The following is a 19,394-nucleotide window of genomic DNA, read 5'->3' as shown; positions in this document are numbered from 1 at the left end:
CCTGTGTCCCCCGTTTGCTCCTGCGTTCATGCCTGTGTTCCGCCATTCGTCCGTCGCTTCTTGCTTTCAGTCCTTTCACCCACTCCAGTGCCCTCCCCTCACCCACCCACCCACGCGCCCATCGTCCGTGCATCCGTCTACCCATTCCTGTGCCGGAGCACCACAGAGCCCCTCCACTGGCCCGGTCACGGATTGCAGTAGGACTGGGTCGCTCTGATCTGCTCTTGGCTTTGATCAGCACAGTAATACTGAAGACGATGGCTGACGGTTACTGAGCACTTAACGTGTGCCAGGCCCCGAGCTGAGCGCTTTGGTGGCTTAACTCACTGAATGCTCACAACAGCCCTGAGAGGTAGGTACTGTCCTGTCCCCAATCTACAGATGAGGAAACAGATGCCCAATGATCCCTGGTGCTGGCTCCACCAGGGTAGGAAGCTGGGCTAGGGACCAAGGTGCAAATCCTGGCAGGGCCTCTGACAGGTGTGTGACCTTGGGCCAATCACTGCCCCTCTCAGAACTTCTGTTTCCTCTTTGGTGAAACCTGGATCGGAGTCCCTGCCTGCCAGAGTGGCTATGAAGAGCGGTGAGGGCCTGCCTGGCACACAGGAGGTGCTCAGTAAACAGAGCCCCTTACAAATCATAAGGCACACCTGCCTGCCTGCCTTCCGCATTTACTAAGCACCCACTCTGTACTGGGTGCCAGGTGCCGGGGGTATGACTGTGAACAAGACAGCCTGAAGTCCCTGCCCTGAGCAGCCACTCATGGCCTGTGGGAGTGTCATGTGACTAAAGGTGTGGCAGCAGGCTCGGGGGAGGATTGGGTCCCTCGTCTTGCTGGCTGCAGGCTCAGCCAGCACCTGAAGAAGTGACGCCTTTGCTGAGAGCTGAGGAGGGGATGCTACTTGGCGAGATGAGCCAGAGAGGCAGACAGGGGAGAGTGTTCTAGAAAATGGGAACAGTATGGGCAAATCCCTGAGGCAGGAGGGACCTTGGTACATTCCAGAAACTAAAAGGAGGCCAGAGTGGCTGAGGGGTAAAGCTGGAGAGGCGGGTAGAGTCCTGGGCATGCGGGGCCTGGGAGGTCGTGGCTGAGACTTCAGTCTTTCCCTCAAGAGAGCCTGAAGCCATGGAAATGTTTTAAGTGAGGGAGTGACAGGAGCAGGTTTGCATTTCAAACAAAAATTACCCTGGCTTACAGCTGTGACAAAGAGAGGGGAGGAGGGGGAGAGCCAGAGAGAGTAGGGAGCCCAGGGAGGGGCTGTGGTCCTCCTGCAGCCTGAAAGGGAGGTGTCTGGCCCAGGCTGGTGGGCGGGGCAGCTGGAAGGGGGGCTTTGAACCTGGCTTCTCAGAGGAGGGGTGGTGTCCTTGACTTCTGAGGCACTCACAGCTGCCAGATGAGAGGCGCCATGGTGGAAGGAGCCCTCCGAGGAGGCCCACTCTGGGCCAGCCTCCTGCAGCTCCAAATGTTTGGATAGTCACTTCCTGTTTGCATAGCTGATCCACTAAAGAGCAGGGCCCCTTGGCTTGAGGCCCGTGTCCAGCCTTGGAACCTTCTCCGAGAGGAGAAATAAAGGGTCTTGTCTTTGTTTTGCCCTAAAGTAACTGTCCTTTACAGCATGAGTGTAAGAGTAACTACAAACATGGGGATAGCCCTTTACAGTAGAAAAAGTGAATTTGTATCCATTGCACCATTCAATCCTCATGAGAACTGTGCAAGGGAGAAGTTTTATCCCCATTTTACAGATTGTGGGAAGTGAGGCTCTGAGAAGTTAAGTAATGTACCCAAGGCCACTTCCACCCATGCCAGAAAGTGGAAAAGTAAGGTCTGCCTGTCCCTGCAGCCTGGGTTCTTTCTTTCCATCTGAACTTTTTTGTTGTTGACTCATGGTTACAAAATGGCTGCTGCACCTCCAGTCCTTGTGCCTGCTGTTCAGGTGTAAGAAGGAGGACAGGCAACGTTGGGGATGGGGAGGATTTTCTTTCGATTCATGGAGAGATACCCGTTTCCCACCAGAACTTGCATCTCCATCAACTTAGCCAGAACTGGGTCGTGTGACTGCTCTGGTCTACATGAGAGTCTGGTGATGTTGATGCCCAAATTAAATTGGGGTTCTCTTAGTAAGGAAAATGGGGAGCACATATTGCAGAGGCTCCAGAGAAGATGCCTAGTGAATAAGGAAACTGAGGACCAGAGATTGAGTGACAGTGTATGAAGGTCACATGGTGACTAGGTGATGGCTCTGTCACCCATTTCCCTGCCCCTGTAAAAACATGCCCCCTAAACCCTGCCCAGCCCCGTTCTCTGTGGCCGGAGCTTGCAGGTTTGTGGGTTGCCTTGCTCCAAAGTTCTCCCTCTTTGAAGAAAAGAAAGGAGAGAGGACAGAGCAGACGAGGACATTTATCGAGCATCAGCTGTGACCAGGCCTGAGGCCAGGCACCAACCCAGTGTCAGCCCAAGCAGCCTCTCCACCAGCCGAGGAGAAGGGTATTCTTACCTGCATTTCACAGATGAGGAAACTGAGGCCTGAGAGGAAGCACCTTGCCAGTACAGCTCAGCGAGTGACCGGCCTGGATTCACACCCCAGCCAAGGTGGCCCAAAGCCACGTACCCCAGGCCAGTTTGGTAACATGCACAGCTCCTCCTGGACTCTCCCACCCCGGCAGCGTCTGCAGGACGTTTTCCCGGCTGGAGAGCGGCTGTGGCCTACGATGCTACCCCGGCTTTTGCGTGACAAGTGCAGGAACTCAGGTGTGCCCTGCGTCGAGCTGGACCGCCTCGCCCACTGCTGGCCCCTGCCGTCTGGAGGAGCTGGTGGAGTACGAGGCCCCCACACCGAAGACGGGAACCCCATCACGCCCTCCTAAGTGACATCGCTCCAGGATGCCTCCAGGTGCTCCGCAGCTGTGTCTTGGGGGCGAAGCACAATGACTGGAACCCCCCCTGGGAATGACAGCTTGAGGCCATTTGGTTAGAATAAAAGCCTGACACGCTTTCCTGGCATCTTCCAGTTTTCAAAGCACTGTCACAGAAACCGACTCTCTGATCCTCTCCTGACACTGGAGCTGGGTATCGTGCCACCAGTTTTCAAATGAGGAAACAGCCTCAGGCGTGGGGGAGATGTTACTGAAGCTGCACAGCCAAACTCCGCTGACCTGGGACTCCGTTCCTTCCCAACACCGAGTCCGCCACCTTCCGAAAGTGACGTCTCCTGGCTCTCTCATTCCTCAGACCTCTGTGTGGTTCTCTTTCCAACCTCACCTCCTCCTCTAGCCTGCCTTTGGGCCCTGTCCGTCCCGTGCCTCTTTCCCCTGTAGACAACCGTCCTGCACAGGCTCCTTGGGATTGCTGTAACAGCTGAGGTTTCTCTGCTGTTTTCCCTCTGCTGTTTTTGTCACGATGATGAGTTCCCAGTGGGCTTTGTGATTGTTGACTGGGAGCCCACCTTTGGCAGAAGCCATGATCCTGGAGGGTCCCACCGACCAGGGCTGTGGCGTTCCCCGCAGAGCAGTTCCCATCTGCCTCCACTGGAGCCTGGTTCTGGGCCAGTTTTTAAATTCGCTTTTAGTTTGAAGTTTCCTATTTACACAGACAGTGAGAAGCTGAGCTCCACACCTGGGGACAGCAGCCCAAGGCCATTGAGTGGTGTTTTTCTCGGCTCTGTTTGTGGATGAGACAGCCCCGGGATGGCCCTGGCTCCACTAGTAAGATGCCTTCTTCTGTTAACTCGCCATGCGAGGCCTTCTGCCCCTGTCCCCACTTGCACATTAAAACCCCAGTCTTGACCCCCCATGGGCATTTCAGCTCCGTCTTCTGCTTCCCGCTCAGCCTGGAGGCCTTCCCTTCTTGTTTTTGACTTTGACTCTGTGTTCCTTTAAATGGTTATACTTTATCCAGCACTGCTGTCCATTCGTAGATGGAAAGGGAGCTTCCCAGGGCTCCTCAGTTGGCCATCTGGACCAGGAGCCCAAGAGAATGGACAGCAAATATTTAAGCAATTGGAGACACTCATTTATTGGTTTTAGAACATTTTCTAAACACCTTCCGTGGCCCAAGCCCTGGGTGGAGACCTTGGGTATGCAGAGATGGCACAGATGGGTCCACTGCCCTCAGAGGGTCTCCTGGGCCTGAGGCAAGCAGGTCATGAACGCACACGTCAGGTCACAAGTGTGCTATGTGCAGAGGGGGCCCGAGGAAGTGACTGCTGCTGTCCAAGCTGTGGGGACCCCAAATCAAATAGAAACATTCCAGGTGACAAGGGGGTCTGCAGGCCTCCTGGAACCCGCGGGCTCACCTGGCCCAGCTTCAGCCCACCATGGAGGATTGCCCGTCCGTCACAGCCACCTCAGCCTCGGGGCTCCTGCCTCCCCACAGCTGGTCTCGGTCTCCTACCACCTCATCTCAGACGAGAGACTCAGCTGCTGCTTCCAATTCCATTCGCCAGTCCCTGCCCACAACATATTTTTGAGCATAGTAGACCTTACTGGTAATTTGGGAGGAGAGGATGTGGATTATGTTAGAGTGATGAAAATCATTTCATATGGAATATTTGACGTCACCATTCATAAAATGTCATTTAAACCCCCATCCAACCAGGATGTTTCATTGTCACTTCTCCCAACCGACACCTATACTTCAGCCACACTCCACCTTTCTCTCCTGTTTTCTCTTTCTTTCTTTCTGTTAACCAGCTTTCTTAGATGGGTGCCAGAAAGCCTGACTCAGACTGACTTGGGTGAAAAAGAAGTTGGCTCTTAGAAAAGTCTAGGCATGTCCAGCTTCAGGCATGGCTGGATCCAGGTACTTAAAGAGTGTCACCAGGATATGGAATCTCTGCTTCACTCTCAGGCAAGTTCTCTCTCCTGATAGCCCCTAGGACACTTACAGCTCCAAAGCTCCAGGTGTCCATGAGAAAGATCATCTCTCATCTGAGCCATCCCACTGAAGTCCCGGAACTAAGCCTCGTCAGACCAACTTGGAAACCTGCTCATCCCTGAACCCATCAGGGGAACCAGGATGATTTGATGCTCTGATTGGCTAAACCTTAGTCCCAAACTCTGGGACTGAGATCCTCCCCAGAGAATCAAGGGGGAGGGTGTCCCAGACATGCTCAACAATCCTCCCCGCCCCCGCCACCTTTGCCCCTGTCCGGAACTCACAGCCCAAATCCCCCTCCTCGTCTCGGGGCAGCCCACCTGTGGCAACTGGAGCATCCCTGACAGGGGAGCCTGGACCAAGCGGGGCAGCTTGTCTCGCAGTCAGCTTTTCCAGGCTGCTGAGCACCAGGAGCCAGCCTGTGCCTGTTCCGAGGCTTCAGCTGGGAAGGCAGGCAAAAAGGACCTTTACTGCCCCTGTCCCCGGGCCAGGAGCCCCCCTGAGGAAGCGTGGCATCCTGGAGTCTGTTCGGCCCAGCGCCCGGCCCAGCAGGCCCCAGAAGGTGGGGTATAAACAAATGAATGGGCCGAGGAGCATGTGGACCCATGCTGACCTCAGAAACGCCTTGGTGATGCCAGCACAAGCAAGCCCTGAGTGGTCCGGTGGCCTGATGCTTCTCCCAGGGGAGTGGTGCTCCTGGAGGAGCCACCCTTGACTCTGGGGACTGTGGATTTGTGGTGTCTCCACTCTCTCTTAAAGCCCCCGTGTCAGCCATTTGCCTGCCCCCGCCCGCCGTGTGCCAAGGAGGGGCTGTGCCTTCAGGACACCTGGGCAGGCAGCCTGGGGCCAGCATCACTGGGCAGGGGCTGGGCGCAGACTCTCAGAAAAGAAGGCAGAAACCCAGCCGAGCTGGAGCGGCGAGGAGGGGTCTGGCCTCTGTGGCTTTGTTGTGGGGAGGTTGAAAGGGCTGGGAGGGAGGGAGGCGGGAGGGCAGCTCATTTGGCCGGCCACCATGGCGGGGACACAAAGGTGAGGCCATCCGAGGGCCCCCTCCTTTCTTGTGCCCATTGCAGCAGCCCCGGCTGACCTCAGGTGGCCACAGTCAGCAGGTCAGGGGAGGAGGGAAGCAGACGGACGGGGGCGGGGCAGTGGGGAGGGGGTGCCATCTGGAGCTGGCATGTGGTTGAGGATTCCATTGTCCTTGGAGGCGGGTATGTGGTGGCCGCTGGTGGGAACCAAGGCCTTTCTTCCAAAGACAATACCCAGGGCTCACAAAGGGACAGTGCCACATGCCTTTTAGTGCAGACACGGGTTCAGGGGTGTGGCCCAGGCTCAGGAGGCCCAGCTCCACCTGAGTTTGAGTCCCAACCTTTCCGCATATTTCCGGTGGGCCCCTGAGCTGTTCCGTCTCCCTCTGTGAGCGCGGTGTCCTCATCTGTGAAGGAGGATGAGCTGCTGTTCCTCAGGGGCCGGGTGAATACTCAGGGAGACGGAGGAGGCAGTGTGGTGGAGCGGCCGAGGACGCAGCTCTGGGAGTGTGGCCTGCCGCAAGTCATTCCCACCTTCGTGGGCCTCGGTTTCCTCATCTGTAAAATGGGAATGACGAGAATAGTAATAATAAAAGTAAGAGTACCTGCTTCATAGGGTATTTGAAGATTCAAAATGCTAACATGTATAAGGCACCTAGAATAGTGCTTAGCAGTGAGAAAATGTGTAATAAATATTGGAAATTATTATTTATCCCTTATCACCGTACCCCCCCCCCATCAATAGTAATACTGGTGGCAGTTGGTGGAGACCTCCAGCAAGCAATGGGCAGTGTCAGCTGCATGTGGGCGAGCACCGGGGAGGCATAAGTGCTGCTGGCCAGGGTCAGGGCATCTCTCGGGGAATGCCATCATCTGTGCTGGGTGTTGAAGGATGGGTAGGAGTTTTCTCAGGCATGGCAGATTTGAGTTGCAGTGAGTACAAGGGCTTAGAAGTGTGAGAGGCCTCAGTGCCTCTTGGGGACAGGGAGACTATTGTGGCTGGAGGGTTTGAGATGGGAAGTGGCAGGAGGGGAAGCCGGAAGGGCAGGCAGGGGATGGCGCAGGGCCTTGAGCACTAGCCTGAGGCAGAAAGCCTTCACCCAGAGGAAAAGGGAGACAGAAGGATCGAAGCAGGCAGTGACGTGATCATTTGAGCTTTGTATAGACCCCTCAGGCTGCATGTGGAGGACAGATGGGGAGGAGGGGAGGCGAGAGGCAAGCAGGATGGTGAGGAGGCTGTTTCTGGGTGCAGAGAGAGAGGACGAGGCCTGGCCTCCAGTGCCTGAGGAAGAGCGGCCCATCAGCCCGCGCCTGGAGACCCTGCCTCAGCGCTACCCTTCTCCATCCCCAAACAGAGCCCTCCTCCAGGACAGAGCCTCAGCACCTGCGGCCTAAAGCAGACTTGGGGCTGGGGGCAGCAGCTGAGTGGACAATGAGGACCTTGCCCTGGGTGGACACGCCAGCAAGAGGTCACCCAGAACAGGTGTTGGTATTCCCACCTTATGGTGGCTCGGGGAACTGGGCAGAGCAAACACATCTGGAGGTCGCCCTGGCATTGGCACAGCCAGCAGCACTCTGACACAGTGTGGACGTGTTAAAGAGACATGGGTGGGTGGTGAGCTAGGACCTCAGGTCCGTGGGAATGAGCACCCTGACTCATGAACCTTACACGGGCTACGTTTACAGTGACAGACGCAGACGAGCCCACGGGGCACAGGCTGGGAGGGGGCGAGGTGCTGGGTGAATGTGGTTTCTCCTGGCTCCTCAGGGTCCTGTCAGGGCATAAGAAGCCCTGAGAGGGGGTCACCACACCTTTTTTGCCCCAGCTGCATCACTGTGAAATTGCAGCTGGAGTTTGCAAAACTGTGTCTGGCAACCGTGCCTCCTGGATGCAGGCACAGGTTCCTGCTCCATCCCTGACGCCTCTTGCTGCTCTGCCCACGGTTTACACACCAGGGCCGGGTACCGCGCGGTAGGTCACACCACACCTGCCTAAGGATGACTTCCTGTGGGCAGCTGGGGAGACGCTCTGCTGCTGGGTTTATCAGCTAGCGATGTCTTCAGCTGCAGGTTGCAGCGGGCTCCCCTCACGGTGGTTTGAGTGTTGGAGTCATGTCCGCTCCTGAGAGGAGTGTGGGACTGGCTCTGCAGTGAGTCTCCCCCATATTCCTCCGCAACTCTAACACGGGCAGAAAGAAGGGGGACATCGTTCCTTTCTGTCCTGCCCAGAAACCACTGGTGGATGTCCACGCGAGCACCATGGCCAGAGCAGCATCACAGACGGGCAGAGGGCCAGGAAGTGAGGGAGGCGTTTGCAGCCCGAGAGTGGAGGCAGCGAGGGAGGAGGAGCCCCGGACTGTCTGTTGAGTTGTCCGGTCAGTGGTGTCTCCCGGAGAAGTGGCCCCTCTTCAGAGGTTGCCCCTGGCGGGCTTCCCTGAGGACCGGGCCGGAGCCCACGCTTTTGGCTGACAGCCCACGATCTGGGGCTTTGAGCCCTACTGGGAGAGGGATCCTGACCGTGCAATGCTGCTGTGTTCAGTAAGTGTGCCCTTCAGAGAAGAGGCTGGAGCCCAGAGAGAGACGGTGATCTGCCCAAGGTCACCCAGCAAGCCGAGTTTCAAGTCTCGTGCCTTCGTGCTTAGGGTAGGCATGGCTCTGAGATCCCCTGTTGTCAAGTTCCTCAGCTTTTCCAACCCCAAGCCAGGGGGGTGGCCTGAGGCATGCATATGGGTTACAAGCGGACAAGATGTCCGTCCCCCAGGTCAGGGGCAGCCACACAGGACCTGGGGTGGCCTTGGGTGCCAGACCAGTGGCCTTTGGCCATACCTGCCTTGTCCACTTGCCTCTATATGCCGTCCATTTTCTTTGGTGCCTTGACACTTCTTGGGAAGCTCTGACTCAATCTGTCTGTGCCTCAGTTTCCTCATCTGGCAAATGGGGTTCGTTTTAGTGCCTATGTCTTAGGGTACAAATTAAATGAGATGACATAGAGAAAGTACTTTGAATTGTGCCTAGCACATACTAAGCACTCAGTAAATGTCGTCGTCGTGGGTTGGCCCTCACCTCTGGGGAGAGTTCTCACTTGTGGGGAGCATTCGCGCGTCTGCTTCACACTCCGGAGCGACTTTAAATGGCCGCGCCACCAGCACTCTCCCTCCGTCCCGTGTCTCTGCTTGCCCCCGGTTGGTTGCGCTCACTCATGCTCCACGTGGCAGGGAACACGCCTGCAGTGACCCCGGAGTCATAACTTTTCAAATTCGGCACCCGTGCATAGGGTCCTAGGGAGGCACGTCGCCTGGCCCAGCCTGGGTGACAGGCCATATGGCCATTGCTGCAGCCGGGAGAGGAGACAGTCCACCAGCCGGGACTAGTCTGGAGGGGGTGCGAGGATGGGCATGGGGAGAGACAGTGCCTCAAAGCAAGGAGGTGCTGTTACCAGGTGAGAAGGAGGACACGGGTCAGACAGAACCAAGCGTCCGCCTCAGGAACGTCCCCTCGGAAGTGAAACTCCAAGCCGTATGCAAGTGGCAGCATGGCACCGAGCAAAGGGCAGATGGAAAGCGGATGTTTGGGCCTCGGAGCGAGATGCTGGCAGTTTTTTATGCAGTGTAGTGGTTTCCAGAAAGAGGGCCTGGCTCGTGTTGATGGTTTCCCTTGTCTAGGGTGGTCCCATCCGCGTAAGAATGTGCTGCTTACCCCCAGGGAGACACTGGAAGAAGACACCAGTCCCTGGGTGGAGGCCTGGCCTGTCTTGTAGCTCTGGAGGTGCTAGAACCGGGATCCTAACGTGCTGGCCTCCGGTTTTGGGTGGTATAGACAGCTTCTGTAGACCCGAGCCAGGGAACCTGGAGGACGCAAGGGAGTGGGCACTGTGGTCTCCAGGTTGTTCTAATGCAACAACTTTGGATATAGACAATCAAAGGGGAAATGGTGAGAAATAAATGTGTGCTTTCTTTGGGTGAAGGAAGTTCATATTATATTGGATATTTTTGTTACTAATCACTGAAACCAACTCAAACTGCTTTAAGCCAAAAAAAAAATGTGGGGTATTTATTTATTTATCAACTAAAAATCTCAAGAGTGTATGGCTTCAGGCATGGCTAGATCCAGGAGCTCAAGTAATGACACCTGAAATCTCTCTCTTTCTCTTATCTCTACTTTCTTCTAGATGGCTCCCCTTTCAGACATTCTTCATATATCTGGAAAATGGGGTTAGTTTTAGTGCCTATGTCTTAGGGAATGAATTAAATGAGATGACTTAGAAAAAGCACTTTGAATTGTGCCTGGCACATACTCAGCACTCAGTAAATGTCATTGTCATCGGGTGGCCCTCACCTGTGGGGAGCCTTCCCACTTGCGGGCAGCATTCATGCATTATTTCTTTGGGTGAAGGAAGTTCATATTATGTAGCAAGATAGCTACCAGCATCACCAGGCCTGGCACCTGTCCTCTCAGTCACCCTCGACAGACAGAGCTTTTCTTTCCCAGTAGTTCCAACGAAGCCCTTAGGTTAACTCTGATTATCCTGACATGATTCGCCCCCATCCTTGAACCAGTCACTGGTACCAGGGATGCAAATATGCTAATTGACCAGGTGGGGTCATGTGACTACTCTGGACCAATCACTGCTACTCTGATTGACCAGACCCGGGTCACATGGACTAAGAGAAGGGGAGAGGTGGGTTGTCCAATGCATAGCAGTCCCCCTAGACTGGGAGCCGCTGTGGGCAGTGATGGCGCCCAGCGCCCCTCTTTTCTGTCCCTGTTGCCACCAAGCCCAGCAGAGGGCCCGGCCCAAGAAAGGCAGGTGTTTCTTCCTGGCCGGGCAGGTGCAGGGGCTGTCGGAATGGCTGAGACCTCCCTCACCTGCTCGGAAGCCTCCTGAGAGGCTGAGGCGCCTGGAGAAGCTGGGAGCCGCCCAAAGTCGGCAACCCAGGAAGGCGGGAACAGAGATCCTTCACTTGGCCTCTTCATGATTTTCTGACAGGGATAACCACTGCCTTTCCTTTATGCGTCCTAATTTTGTTGAGTGCCCAGAGAGTGCCCGTGCTGCCCTGGGTTTGAGGGAGACACCCGTGAATAAGACCAACTCCCTGCCCTTGTGGGACTGATGGCCTGAGGGAGAGACAGTCGACCAACAGGTGACAATGAAAGGGATGAACAGGGAGGGTGGGGTGTAGGCGCCGCCTGCTGTGCACGCGGGCAGCACAGGGGTCAGCCCAGGCCCGAGACAGAGGCCACCACCTGGGCGGCTCCACCACAGATGCTTATTGTCTCACCGTCCTGAAGGCTGCAGTCCATGAGCAGCGTGTCGGTGGGCTCAGTTCCCTCAGAGGCCCCTCCTGGGCTCGTGACGCCACCTCTGCCTGCCCTCACAGGGTCCTCCCTCTGTGAGTCTCTGTGTCCTGGTCTCCTCTCCTCATAGGGACCCATCAGAGTCGATTTGCGCCTGATCACCTCTGTAAAGACCCCATCTCCAAATAAGGTCGCATCCTGAGGTTCCGGGGTTAGGACTACAGTATGTGAACTTGGGGACACGGCTCAGCCGTGACAGGAAGCTCCTCTGAGGAGGCGCCGTTTGAGTTGAGACCTGAGTGATGAGAAGGAAGCAATGACTTGTGCGCTGTGGGGAAAGGGTGAAGCCAGCGCTGAGACGCAGACACGGACAAAGTGGGCTTGTCTGCATTTCCCTGGAGAGAAGGGGCGGGCTGGAAACTGACCCCATGAGGATGGGCCAACGAGGGGCGGGAAGAGAGCCCAGGACGCCCGCATCCACCCACAGTGAGCCCTGCTGAGCCGCCTGCTCCCCTCCAGCTGCCCCCACCCCCGGCCCAGCGCCAGCGCCACTCTTGGACAGGACTGGTTCCCCTCACTCTTCTCCAGTCCACTGACCACACAGTGGCCAGGGGGGTCTTTTCAACGCCCACATCCACCCTTGTACCTCCCCATCACCCTGGGAACAAACGCTGGCCCCCTTGCCCTCACTGTCGCAGCCCGCAGTGGTCTGGCCCCCAGCCCCCGCTCCGCCCACTGTGCACCCTCTGCAGCCACACTGACCCTTCTGTTCCTCCTTGAACCTGCCCATCCCTCCCCAATAGGGCCCTCGGCACAGGTCCCTGCCTACCCCCAGCCTGCTCCTGACTAATTCACCGCCATACGGCCACATCTCAGGTCTGCAGAGAAGCCCCGGCCCCCATCCGGTCTGCTCCTCTGTGGTCTGTCACAGCCCCTGGCCTTTTCTGTCCTTAAATTATGTTTGTGACGGCTTCATTAAGGGTCGCCTCCCGCAGGGGAAGGTGAGTTCTGTGAGGTCAGGACCTTTGTGTTGCTGAGGACACACAGTGGACAGCACAGTGGCTGGCTCCATCGCTCATCTGTCGGACGAATTACAGAACAAAGTCAGCAGCTCGGCGGGCAGGGAGGTCACTCAGCCGCGGTGGGACAGCCTGCACCGGGCCTGGAGGGTGGGGGTCCGGGTCTGCGCCGACACTCCCCTTGCACCTGCCCCCAGTAGAGGTGGGCAGCCCTGCTCGGGTGGGGACCAGAGATGGGAGGGCTTCCTGCCCAGAGGCCCCAAGCACTGTCCGCACACTCCTCTCGCCCTGACTTATTTGCAGCTCATCCTCCTTGGCCCACCCCGCCCCCCCAGATCTTCTTCCTCCTGTTGTTCTGGTGTTTTCACACACTTAGGTCCATTTCCTGCCTGCGAGGCTTTGCTCAGGAAAAGCCCCACAGCAGAGGAAGTGGGGGGTGTGAGCCTCCAGGACCCAGAGGCTCCATGACAGACAGCCCCTCCTTGGCGGCCAGCTGGGCCCTGGGTGTCCTGTCTGCCCTGCAGCTGCCCGAAGCTCTCCAAGGCACTGGGTGGCTCGGAGGGTTCAAAGCAGAGAGAGAAGCAAATGCAAGTGACATTTTCCATCCATTCTAGAAACAGCTGAGCCCAGGGGCTGTGATGGTCTTCTGATGTGTCATCTTGATGTATCACTTGGTTACGGCCCCAGGTTGTTCAAACACTAATCTGCAGTTGCTGTGAAGGCATTTCGCAGATGGAATTGAAGTCTGTGATCTGTCAATTTTAAGGAAGGGAGATTATCCTGGAGAACCTGGGTGGGCCTGACCTAATCACTTGAAAGCCCTTAATGCAAGGCTGAGGCTTCCCTGCAAGATAGAAGAGGCTCCGCGGCTGCCCGTGGGCTCCAGCCTGCCTGTGGGCTCCCCTCCTGCAGGCCACGGCACAGAAGCTGCTTCCTTCCTTTGAATCTGTTGAGATAGCGCTGTGGTTTTTGACAGACATGGATGGATATGCCCTCCCGGCCCCGCTCCTCTGCTTGAACCCTGCTCCCCCAGGGGCTGAGGCAGGAGGGGAGCAGCACTGACAGAGGCCAACATTCTGAGCGCCTGTTGGGCATAAGGCACTGAGCTGAGGACTTCATGGACACAGCAAGCCGTGCTGTCACTGGTTTGTCAGTGATAATGCTGGAGGCTGCAAGGAACAGAAAACCCAACTCAGAATGGCCTAAACCATGAGGACATGGATGATCCCACATGCGAGGTCCAGGGGAGAGCAGTTTCTTCACAGCTCTGTGATCCTTGCAAGGATCCAATTCTTCATCTTCCCACACTGTCTACCTCAGCTTGTCAGCTTGTCCTGTCAGCAAAGTCTCCTCATGGTCTCAAGATAGCTGCCATGGCCTCAGGCATCGCTGCCACATCCAGAGACAGAAAAATAACTTCTTCCTTGGACTTTCCTGTTCCCAGAGATCTTCCTGGCAGACTTCTCCTCACCTCTCATTGGCCAGAATCACATCACATGCCTCTTCCTAAACCAATCTTTGGTCAAGGGAGAGAATCACCATGATCAGCTTAGACCAATCAGATTTCCTCTCTGGAAGCACGTGGCCACTCAGTGCCTAAAGGAATAATTGAGGTTGTACCAATAAGACAGACAGGATGTGACTGGGTAGTTGTGTTCGGTTTCTATGCAACCAAAACAAATTACCACAAACTTAGTGGCTCCACATGACGCCCATGTGTGATCTCATGTTCCGTAGGCCGGAAGTCCAGGCAAGGCTTGGCTGGTTCTCTCCTCAGGCTCTCGCTCGCGAGGCTGAAATCAAGTGTCCTTGGCCGGTCCAGAGGCTCAGAGGGAGAATCTGCTTCCAGGCTTATCCAGGTGTTGGCAGAATCCAGTTCCCTGTGGTTGTGGGACTGAGATCCCGCTTTCCCGGATGGTGCTCAGCCAGGGGCCACCCTCTGCCTTCCATTCCTGTGGCCCCATCCATCTCCCACCCAGCAAGGATGGAGTCCTTCTCACGCTTCCCATCTCCCTGACTTCCTCTTCTATACCAGCCGAGAAAGTTCTCTGCTTTCAGAGGGATGCATGTGACTAGAAGGGGATGCTGTCTCGGCGCAGGGTCAGCTGTACCGTGTGACATAAAACCACCATGGGCATGAGTCCCACCACCCTCGCAGGTTGCAGTACTTGTGTGTGGAACCTGGAGGGTCATTCCTAGAAGCTCTGCCCGCCCCCGCAGTAACCTGGCGCCGGCAGGTGAGACAGACGTTTTGCCAGAAGGAAAGGTGAAGTTCAAGGGTCCTTCTTCCCCTGCTCACCCAGATGGGTGCACTGTCCGCCTCTCAGGAGGGTCCCGCCCATCAGGGGTCCTTCTTCCTCTGCTCACCCAGATGGGTGCACTGTCCGCCTCTCAGTAGGGTCCCGCCCTGCAGGGGGTCCTTCTACCTCCAGCCAGCTGGGTGCTTTGTTCTTTAATGACGTTCTGTGCTCTTAGCAAATCCAGAAGGTGCTGCCTGGCCGTGGAGTGGAAGTTCCCCAGGCTGATTAAACGCGTTTCCCTGGACTGAACTCTGTCCACTGGGGCAGGGGCCAGCAGTCAAGTCGGGGGTAGCAAACTACAGCCCATGGGGCAAATCTAGCCCCGTGCCTATCTTTGTACAGTGTGCAAGCTATGATTTTTACATTTTTAAATGATTGGAAAAACTCAAAAGAGAATACTGTTTCCTAAAGCACAAAAATTTCTTGAAATTCAAACTTTGGTGTCCATAAATAAAGCTTTATTGGAACGCAGCGTGTCCATTTGTGTCTGTCTCAGCCCTGGCTGCTCTCCCACTGTAGCAGCTGAGCAGAGTAGCTGTGGTGACCATGTGGGCTGCAAAGCCTGAAACCTTTGCCGTCCAGCCCTCCACAAGAAAGTTGGCCAACCCCTGAGTTAAACGGGCATGTCCTGTGACCGCTCTGCGGGTCATTGGTGGCCGTTTATTCTGCCATTTGGATACTGGGGTATGCTGAGCCAGAGGCCTGGGTTAGGGTGTGGGGAGGAATGGCTTTTCTCGACTTCCCAGCCCCATTCCCCTCCCTGCCCTCTAGGCACCCATTTTCGTGTGACCTCTGTGTGTCTCCTTGTTGGTGTGTGCTCTTGCACAGTGTGTGTTTGTGTCTCCTTTCTGTTTATGTAAATTGTGCTGTATTGTGTGTCCCACTCGGCCACTGGCAGGCTTCACTCAGCGCGGTGTGTTCAGGTGCCTTTGCTGTGTGCACATCTGCACGCTGCTTCCCCTCCTGGCGGCCCCCCCCGCCCACGCCCAGAGGCGGCCCCAGGCTGCCTGTGCCTCCCCGATGACACTGATGAGCATCTTCTCATGCCCCCTGCAGGCTGAGGCGAGAACTTCCCCAGAGCACACGCCCCGGGGGGAGTTGCTGGGTCAGAGCAGACCTGGACGTAACTGGGCACGGGGAAGCAGCCGGCTCCAGTGTGTTCTTTGACGTAATCAAACTCACCAAATCTTTTTGGACTTATGATTTTTGCTTTTCAATTTTTATTTGAGCTGCCCCCTGCCACTAGGTCAGGAAGCTTTTCCCCTGTATGTTCTTCTGTTTTAATTCTGCCCTTCAGATTTAGTCTCGAATCCACCCTGAGTCCACGCTTTCAGGTGGTGTAGATGGGAGCCCACCTGCATCTTCTCTGTGTAACGCGGGGTGGCACTCGTCATTCGTGTGGATGTCGAAGGCCAGTCGCATCCCTCATCAGCGTGCATCCTAGTGTCTGATCTCCAGGCAGATGCCTCCTGTGGGGGCCTGGGACTCTGGCAGGAGCCTCGCTTGTGGTCTGTTTTGTGTTGATACATACAAGAGTCAAGCTCTAGTTCAGATAATCGCAGGCTAAGCAGGCCTGTCACTGCATGAATGTAATAGTGAATTGAACTGGTAGGTTTCAAGTGAGAATTATAGTTCCAGGAAAAATGACTGTGTACTGTTTAGCTTTTAACATAACCTTTGGGCCAGCATGGTCCAATAGGACTCGCTGTGATGATGGAAGAGGTCTGCATCCGCGCTACCCGGGATGGAAGCCACAAGCCACAGGCAGCTGCTGAGCACGTGGATGGCTAGTACTGCTGAGGAACTGGATTTTCAGTTTTATTTAATTTTAATTAATTTAAATGTAAGTAGCCACCTGTGGCTAGTGGCTGCCATATTAGACAAGCACAGGTCAGATTAAGAAACTGTCAGACTACTGCTACTGAAACTCAAGCATTTATTTGAGGTTTTTGAGGGAAAAAAAAGAAGAGACTAGAGAAGGAAAGGTGGACAAGGAGGATGCTGTGAACAGAGGATGGGAGCTAGCACTTGTTGAGTGCCAGTGCCGGGCACATAGAGCCCTCCTTTAACCCCTCTCGTTCCAGGAGCTGGGGGGCCTTACTCCCATTTCAGAGACGGGGAAGCTGAGTCTCAGGAAGGTGAAGGGACTTGATGAAGGCACCCTCTCTTGAGAGGTGGCCCAGGAGTAAGCCAGGTCCCCCATCCTGTGTGGCCGTGTGAACCCAGAGGCCACATGGAGAGGGGGCAGGATGGTTGCAGGCCAGCCAGACCCTGGCAAATGGGGACCCTGGACACCACCCTTCCCTGGGGACGTGGGCGGGGGCCGCTTGGCTGACCTGGCACCCTCTGAGTCCAAATCCACGAGTCCCACAGTTAGGCGGCCTGGAGCCAGGGCATCTTCACGGGACAAGTATTTCCCTCAGAGACATTCTGGAAGTTGGGGGGAGGGAGAGTTTGTCTCAGTGACTAAGGGGACAGGATTCCTGATGCTTGGGGGGTCTGCCGGGGATACCAGCCTCCAGGCAGGTCCTGTGCACGCAGAATCGCCCTGCACCCACACAACTGCCAGATGTCCTGCTGGACGTGCGCTCTCTGAAAAACTTGCTTTCACTGTAATTATCTGAGACTAGAATCGAACTCTGCTTTACATATAAACACAATTTTTTTTGAACAGTTTTAATGTACAAAGAATTTTCCAAGAATGCAATGCTGTGTGGGATGAGGAAAGGTTATATTATTTTTTGTTTGGAATTTTCCAGGAGTTGCTTGTCATTTCAGAACCACATCACAGATAGCGACAACACTTGTGGTGTTTAACCAGCTGGGAAGGAATGCCTTTGTCTACTGGTATCCATTATGCTGTGTCCCAGTGAGTCTCTGTCTGTCTATCTGTGTATCTATCCATCCATCCATCCGTCCAGCTATCCATCCCTCCATTCATCTATCCATCCATCTCTCTATCTGAATATATTTTCTTAGCTCTTGTTTCAAAATTTCAAATATAGGGAAAGAGTGTCAACAACATTCAATTGAATATTACCTTACCTCTCTTAAATTAAAACTTACCCATTATAAGTAGGTTTAAACATCTAAAAACTTCACTATGTCTGAGTATTTACATATTGAAATGTATATTATCAAACATCTTTCTCTCTCCTTTAAACAACTGTTAGAGCATTACATTAATTTTTTCAAAGTATATGTAAAGGTAGGATATATTATTTATTCATCTCATTTGGAGTAGCACAGGAACATTCTAAAATATCCATTAATAGGGGCCAGCCCAGTGGCACAGCAGTTAAGTGCACACATTCCACTTCGGTGGCCCGGGGTTCGCCGGTTCGGATCCCAGGTGCGGACATGGCACCGCTTGGCACGCCATGCTGTGGTGGGCGTCCCACATATAAAGTAGAGGAAGATGGGAACAGATGTTAGCTCAGGGCCAGTCTTCCTCAGCAAAAAGAGGAGGATTGGCAGCAGAAGTTAGCTCAGGGCTAATCTTCCTCAAAAAAAAAAAAAATCCATTAATAAAAAAGGGTATCAGTATATTAGAGTGGGCGTCCTCTGCTGTGGGGGCAGAATGAGCGGCTGCGGGATGGGAGAAGAGCTCGGCTCTCAGTGCCCAGAGCTTGCTGTGTGGGAGTCCAAGCACTGGCCAAACTTCATACTCCCTCCAAGGATCCATGTCATTTTTTGCCATATCTGCAGAGCACCTATTTTATATTTATTATTCAATGAATATTTTCCCTTAAATCACCTCATTCTTTTTACTTAGAGAAATTTATTTAAAAGGGAGTTATATCACAGTCATAAATGTAAAACTAAAATGGTTTGTTGTGCTCATTGTTTTTAGTACATGTTAAAATAAATGCTTAACTGTTTAAAACACACACACCCTGTTCATCTGAGTGCCACCTAAAACCGCCTGGAGCACCAGTGGAGGCAGGAGCAGCACGCATTTAGAAGCACCGTGTCATTTCGTTTCATCTTCACGGGACCCCAGGGCCTATCGGTGTTGAGTAGTGGGCTGAGATGGAGGCTCAGAGAGGCAGAGGAGGTTGTGGAGGGTCACACCGCACAGCCATGGTCCTGTGGGTGGAACCCGGATTTGGCCGCTCCGGGGACCCTTCTCTTTGTGTCCCAGAGTGAGGGAGGGATCTGTCCTTTGACGACCTTGAGGCAGGAGCCAGGAGCTGGCGGGACCGGAGGAAGGGAGGAGCAACATCTGGCCCTCATCAGATTGTGTAAGCCGCTGGGCTGGGGGCCAGATGTGGCCACTGGCCTCCAGTGGAGGAAGACATCAGAGGTTCCCCTGGGGCTGCAGGCGGTGTGCAGATGTGGCCAGCTTGGGGGAACGCCCAGCCGCCCACGAGGACTCAGGCCTGTCCAGAAGAGAGGGCAAGAGAGGACAGTGGGCAGCCGCGGGCCCCACCTTTCCACAGAACTGCCTGGAGCTGGGAGGGAGGCGCCTCCCCAGTGCCTGCTGAGTGACAGGTTCTCTGCAGGTCACAGAAGCCCCCCAACCCGGTCCCTCCAGGGCCCAAAGGAAAGTGGCCCAGAGGTGTGGACGCGGGCCCTTCACCAAGCCTCTTCAGTCCCGGTCCTCTCGGGTCGTGGTTTGGAACGAGTAAACTCTCATACCGCCTAACAGTGCCACCCTCCTTTATAATAGAGAGAGAACAGCCTGGTTCGGAGGCAGACGGAAAACGAGACTTAGGTAGACTTGACTATCCTTGTTACATCGTCATTTTATGTATTTTTCTGGATACTTTCTATTTAAGGCAAGAGATACTGGCTTTTCACTGTACGTGATAATGTTTGTACTAAAGGGAATCTGGATTAGTAAACAGTAGGACTCGTGACCAGCAATGTCTGCCGT

At 54.8% G+C, this 19,394-nt stretch overlaps 1 protein-coding gene across 2 annotated transcripts in view; it reads left to right on the top strand.

Annotated features, from left to right (window-relative positions):
- EFCC1 (EF-hand and coiled-coil domain containing 1) overlaps positions 1-19,394 on the top strand; it is a 44,095-nt gene that overhangs the window by 2,838 nt on the left and 21,863 nt on the right. The window lies entirely within an intron of this gene.

This window comes from Equus asinus, chromosome 21, assembly GCF_041296235.1.
Source record: "Equus asinus isolate D_3611 breed Donkey chromosome 21, EquAss-T2T_v2, whole genome shotgun sequence".
Classification (NCBI taxonomy): domain Eukaryota; kingdom Metazoa; phylum Chordata; class Mammalia; order Perissodactyla; family Equidae; genus Equus; species Equus asinus.
This window is presented reverse-complemented; position numbering and strand designations above follow the sequence as displayed.